Below are 6,208 nucleotides of genomic sequence, written 5' to 3' on the forward strand. Positions count from 1 at the left end.
GTTACAGTTGAGTGATATTACCCTGAAATTTATGAAATAGGATAATAAGAACCTAAAAACTGGTGGTTATAGTATAGGAATACAGCTCGGTAATAAAGTGATAATAGTTGGGTAACAAGGAAGAAAGAAAAACATCATAATATGGTAATTTTTAAAATGTTATTACCACTCAATTACCTTCTGTAACTTCTGTGTGATCAGCAGGAAAGTGCACTGCAAAGTACAAAACCGCCTGTTTCCATTTAATAACATATTAATTACCTATTAATGCTAACTTAAAGAAGTGTGGTTATTACCTGAAAATATCTCTGGTAGTTTCTGTGTAATAACCAGGAAACAGCTCTGCAAAATGCAAAAACGCCGGTTACGGCCCTTGCCGTAATTTGAGTCCTGTCTCAAGGGCAGATCTAGACAAATTTTCTTAGGGTGGCAAGGAAATCAAATGGAGTGGCAAAATCCAAGCCTTTTTTTATTTTAAACATACACAGGTGGTTTCATATGGTTAAAATGATTCAAATACAGTAAGTATACATGTTTTTCATATAAATATAGTCTATAAGTAATTATTTTGTGTAGCCAACATCATTAAACACTAGTTACATAAAACATGCAAATTCTGATTTTATGTACTGTATAGCCTGTATAAGAAATAAATATGTAGCCCAATAAGTCTAAAATCTAGAAAGCTACACAACATGGGGTGGTTACTTAACAAAAACAAGTCTAATTGAAGTTTCACACTTTTGTTGTTAGAAGAAAAGTGTAAAATGCTTAAATTTACACAAAATGTCAGAAATCTTCACTGTCATAAACAAAAATTTAAACCTAATTTTTCACGATTTCTTTGCTTAACCCTCTGAGGTCCAAAATATAACTGGCTATTTTTGATTCCTTTTGATTGTACATTTGCATTTCACCTTCAAATTGTTTTATTTTATTTTATTTTTCCTTGCCTCGTTTGGTATCCTTCTTCAGCTCAGCCTCACGTGTCTTAATTTAGCTGTTTTCATTGACATACTGTGTTAACAAAACTGATCTGAAATCACACAAAAAACATAAAATCATAAAAGTATTTTTTTGAGTAAAAGCCCACAGACATGGTGAGTAAATCATTTTTATTACTTGAAATGCAAATATAAATTGTACATTTTGAAATCGTATGCACACATTTAGTAAACATATACAACTATCTATCTAAAAATGATGCCAGTACACCTGACATTTGTTTTGTTTTTTTTAAATTTGGTACAGAAGAGAACAATCAGGTGTCACAATAAGATGCCCCACAAAATATTTGTGCCATTAAAAGGAGGTGTATCAGTCCTCTTATCCACCTAGAGAAAGTGTTTGCACTGCAATCTGCCTTTCTGACATTCATTGGTGCCCTCACCAACACACAAAACAAAACAACAACTACACAACACACTAACTACACAAGACAACACAACACACTAACTATACACTCCACACTAAACGTCACAAATCTCCCACATCTCAAAACTCTCTCTCACTCGCTTGCTCTGTCTCACTGCTGTTATTGTCACTCCCAAAACCTTCCCCTCGTCCTAAACAACCAAATCCCACATGCTGACTTTTTTAAAAATTGGTTGACATGGTACATTTTTCAACCAATAGGAAAGAGGTGGCTTTTTTTCTTTCTTTACTGTTTTCGCGCTGTGCTTAAAAAATGCTTTCAAAACAAAACAAAGACAAAACAATAGTATTTAGAAAAAAACCATGACTTATGTAAAAAAAAAAAAATCAGAACTCTGTCATTAAAATTTAAAAACTGATGTATACTGTGAAGTCTGAACTTTCAACAGGGGCTGAACAACGGCCAAGTTAAATTAAATGTTATTATATAAACAGGGAGTTTTTCATTTTGCTGAGCTGTTGTTATCAAATTACATACATTTCAGCCTAATATTACTCAACTGTTACCAGTGTTGCTATAATGATATAAGTTGGATATTAAGTCGTTATTACTTTGGCAGTTGTAATAACTTAGAAATTACCACATTATTACATTCTTCCTTATTACCCTACAATTACCCCTTTATTACCAAGCTCTAATCGAAAGTGCTCACAACAACAACAACAACAACAACAACAACAAAATCACTTTCGACAAGAGAGAAGGTCCAAGTTGAATTTTCACATATCTTTTTAAATATACTGGTTTATAATGTTTATCTTTGTGTTCCATTTTTCAGATGGTCATTCACAGAGCTCTGGTAAGCATCCAAGAACTATTTTGCAAGACTATGCTAAATCTTGTTTGTTTCGTCTTGTATCTGTGTCCGTTTTTCTTTAAATTGCCTTTCTACACTAGTGGGAGTGCTTATTCCTGCCTCAGTTAGACATCTCTTATTTGTTGGAATACAATTAATGAGTAAAACAACTTGCAAAAAAATTATCATAGTGAATTGTTAGATTTGTTACAAATATAATGTTTGTTGGAGTAAAATAAGAGCCAGAATGTACTTGAAAAACCATTACACCTAGCCAATGTATCTGTCTAATGATCCAACTCTACAGTGTAAACAGACGTAATGTAGAGTAGTAAATTTGATTAATGACTTACTGATAGCTGCTGCATGCTTACTGCTGTTATGCATAAGAGCAATATGCTCTTATGTATTTACAGTAACTTTACTGAAATTTCTGTTACAATATAGCTACTTTTTACTGTAACTTTGTTTTTACTGTAACTTTTTTACAGCTTTTCCCCCCCCCCAACGTCTACAGTAGCAAGATATTTAGTATTTTTCATTTACTGTATTTTCATGTACAGAATTTTGAGTTTGTTAAAATACAGGGGGGGGGGGGGGGGGGGGGGGTATTTTATTTTTTTCTGGCATACTGGGGATGTACCTGGTAATAAGTGAGCACTGACATGAGCCAATTCATTAATTTTTATTACTGAGACTGGAATTCCCAATCAAATCTCTTAATGGAACTGGCCTCTACCTTACCTTTGCTGTGCAATTAGGGTGCTCAGAAAATAGATGGCGACATAAGGAAGGAAGAGATTCCATTAAAATAAATGACTACTTTGACTATGAGCTACTATTCCACCCAATGGTCACTGATGAGTGGTCTTTGATAAATTAATTGTGATCAATGCTCATGGACTCGCAGGCGATTGTTCGTCAGTGGTGCAAGTTTCAGTAATTGTACAAGGGTACTGTTTACAAGGTTGGGAAACCTGCTGTCGTGTAAAATCTCATATAAAATTGCACCACCAGGTGAGCATGTCTTCTGAAGTTAGGTTAAAAAGAAAAGAAAAACACTGCAGTGGAGAAAAAGGTTCAGATCAAACCAGTTTTTCTGAGGAAAGACACTACCCTGAACCCTTTTACACCTCTTCAGTCTCTTCAGTCCAGCTCATCCTTGACCCTGTCCTAGTCTAAGACAGATCAACTGTCACCAACTGTCACCTCCTTTAGAACAGGATGTCTGGAGACCCTTAAGTCTTCAATGGGTTCGCTGTGAGAAGGCAATAAACCTTGTGGCCCACCCAATAACATTTTACATGCATACAACTGGTGTCAAGAGTGATTATTCTACATTGAGTTGAGAAAGCATTACTACTATTACTAAAGTGATGCGATTAATACATAAAATAAAGAGATTTCCAGTACAATTCCCCCCTTTGTGATAACAACCCCATCAAATCACAATATTAATCAAACATAGGAATTTCTTTCCCAACTTCTGTACATAACATCAACACGATTGTACTCTCAAAAGAGATTTCACAATGTGCATCATTCTATAGGTCAGGAAGGAAGAAAAAGACCCCCCCCCCCCCCCCCCCCCCCCCCACAAAAGCACAGATCAATTTCACACCTTAATGCTCATCTTCACTCTCACTAACCTCATCACTGTCCCTATCTTCAGCCTGAAATTTAGGAGTCTCATCCTCTTTTGTCAGCACAGTTGTGATCAACTTATGCACTATAGGGTGTGAAGGCACGGGATGAAACAACAGCCACAACATGTAAGTATGGCAGAAAATGTGGCTATGGACATCAACAAAGACACCACTATGGCTTTATACTTACCAAAATAATTGCAAAAAAACAACAACAACAGTCATCCAAGGGATTATTTATACCAGAGTCCTCTATCATTTGGGTGGACAGTGTCCTCAACCCTTCCAGTGCCCTGGTTACAGAGCCGTCTGGAGCTGTGTTATTAGGGATGAAAGTACAACACAGAGGACCTGCCATAGTACAAACACCCTCCCTCTCAGCCAAAAGCATATACAAGGCCATCCTATTTTGCTGGGCCATTAGGGAAGTGGCGGCCAGCTGTTCAGATAGGTCTGCCACTGCATCCCGTGTCAAATTAGCCAGTCGCTGAATATTATAATGAACATATTTTATCCATCTACATTCTTATTTGGGGTTATCCATAGAAAGATGGACTCAAACCCTTCTGCGACCTGGTTGGCCAATTTATACTCATCAGGAACACCTCTAGGAACACCTATAGCATCTATGTAAGTTGGGGAGTTTTTAGTTAAATCTAAATATTTTGACGTGGCTCTGCGGGTCCTACCCATATGGGGTCTCTGCAGTAGCATGAGATCACTATAGGGAGTGCCAATCTTACAATAGTACAAGCTCCTGACCAGCCACGTGGTAGGGTGTCCCTCAGAATCTTGTCACCACACCACCAGAACAGGTCACCACGAGCAACATTAATGCTGCTCATATTTGCCCATTCAGTAACATTTGTCACCTTATCACACCATGACTCACCTGAATGCCTATTAGGGTAACACTTACCCTGGTCAAACATGTGTAGTTTCTGGCCCTAGGAGAAAACACAGGGGAAGTAACACCCTTCTTAACTACTGGGAAGAGGGTATTGAGACTACGTCCACACTAGCCTGGATAGATTTTTGTCTGAAAACGCTCCACGTACACATTATCGTTTTCAGTTGTTTTCACAGAGTTGTGTGTCCACATTGACACGCTTACGTTCCAGTACTGCACATGCTTGAAGCGTAAGAAGATTTGACCTGCCCCATTTCTGTCAGCCATTTATTTTTCGGCTCGTTGAAACATCGCGGCAAAAGATCGAGGAAAAGATTTTTAAATGGACTAACAATGAGGTGGAGTTGTTGCTGCGAGTAACACAAAAGTACAAAGTTGCAAAAGTGTTAAAAATTAAATAATTTAAAGAAAAGCTATCTTGAGCATGTAAAGACTGATATTAATCTTTAATAGGGCTGTCAAAATTGAGAGCAAAAAAAAACAACTGCTGTATAATGCCCTCCAGCTATGTAAGTTATCCAATCCAGCCACACATTCTTAGCTACATAACCTGTCTCTTTTTGCACCACGTCCTCAGGTCCAGTTATGTTTAAATAAGTTACTAACTGATGTCCTGACAGCTCCACAGGTGCATGTGCTGAGGTTGCATTCTTGGTTACCTTTGCATTTGGTGTGGCCATCCCAAATTTCACACTGAACCACCCCAGTGGACCTGCACCCCTGACATCTACCGCCAAGTTGAAATAAGTCCATCCGCTGCTTTCACAACTTATGTCAAAACAAAGTTTTGTTGTGTTTTTTATTGTTAAAATCAATGGTTTCACCTTTCCTGTGGCTGCGTCTCCTCCCACCTCAGCCCTAGTCAGTGAGAAATACATCTACGCCCGTGCATTGAAACTACCTACCCTGGGGGTCGCTGTCCAACCACCTGGCCCCATGCTCCAAAGAACCCGATACCAGGTCGGAAACCAGTAATCAGAATTGCTAATCCTATGCTGCGGTATATGCCCGGTATTACACATATACACATTGTGGCCTCGCCAAACACATTGGCTACCATAATATTCTATTGCATCACACAAATCAAACTCTGCAACTGTCAATTGTTCTTTTACTGCGGTGACCACCACTTTGGTATGAGGTCCGCCGTTTCCTGCCGCTTGCGCTCGTCTGGGTTGAGAAGTCGCCTCCAGCTGCAGATCACCCCAGAGGCTCCACAACAGGGCAATCATCAGCCCAGTGAAGAGCAGCAGGGCCACTCCAATGATGAGCTGCTTCTCAGTATGACGCATTGTTGCAGTTAGAGGCTGGACTGCGTACTACCTGGATGAGGTGCGGGGATCATTCTGCCCCGTATGTTTCACCTGGTCGCTCTCCCGCCTCCCCAGGCGATTCCTCTGGAAACAGCTTACAGTGACTGG

This window comes from Diplotaxodon limnothrissa, linkage group LG3 (assembly GCF_057381915.1).
Source record: "Diplotaxodon limnothrissa isolate DT_005_m linkage group LG3, D_limnothrissa_male_GT1.1, whole genome shotgun sequence".
Classification (NCBI taxonomy): domain Eukaryota; kingdom Metazoa; phylum Chordata; class Actinopteri; order Cichliformes; family Cichlidae; genus Diplotaxodon; species Diplotaxodon limnothrissa.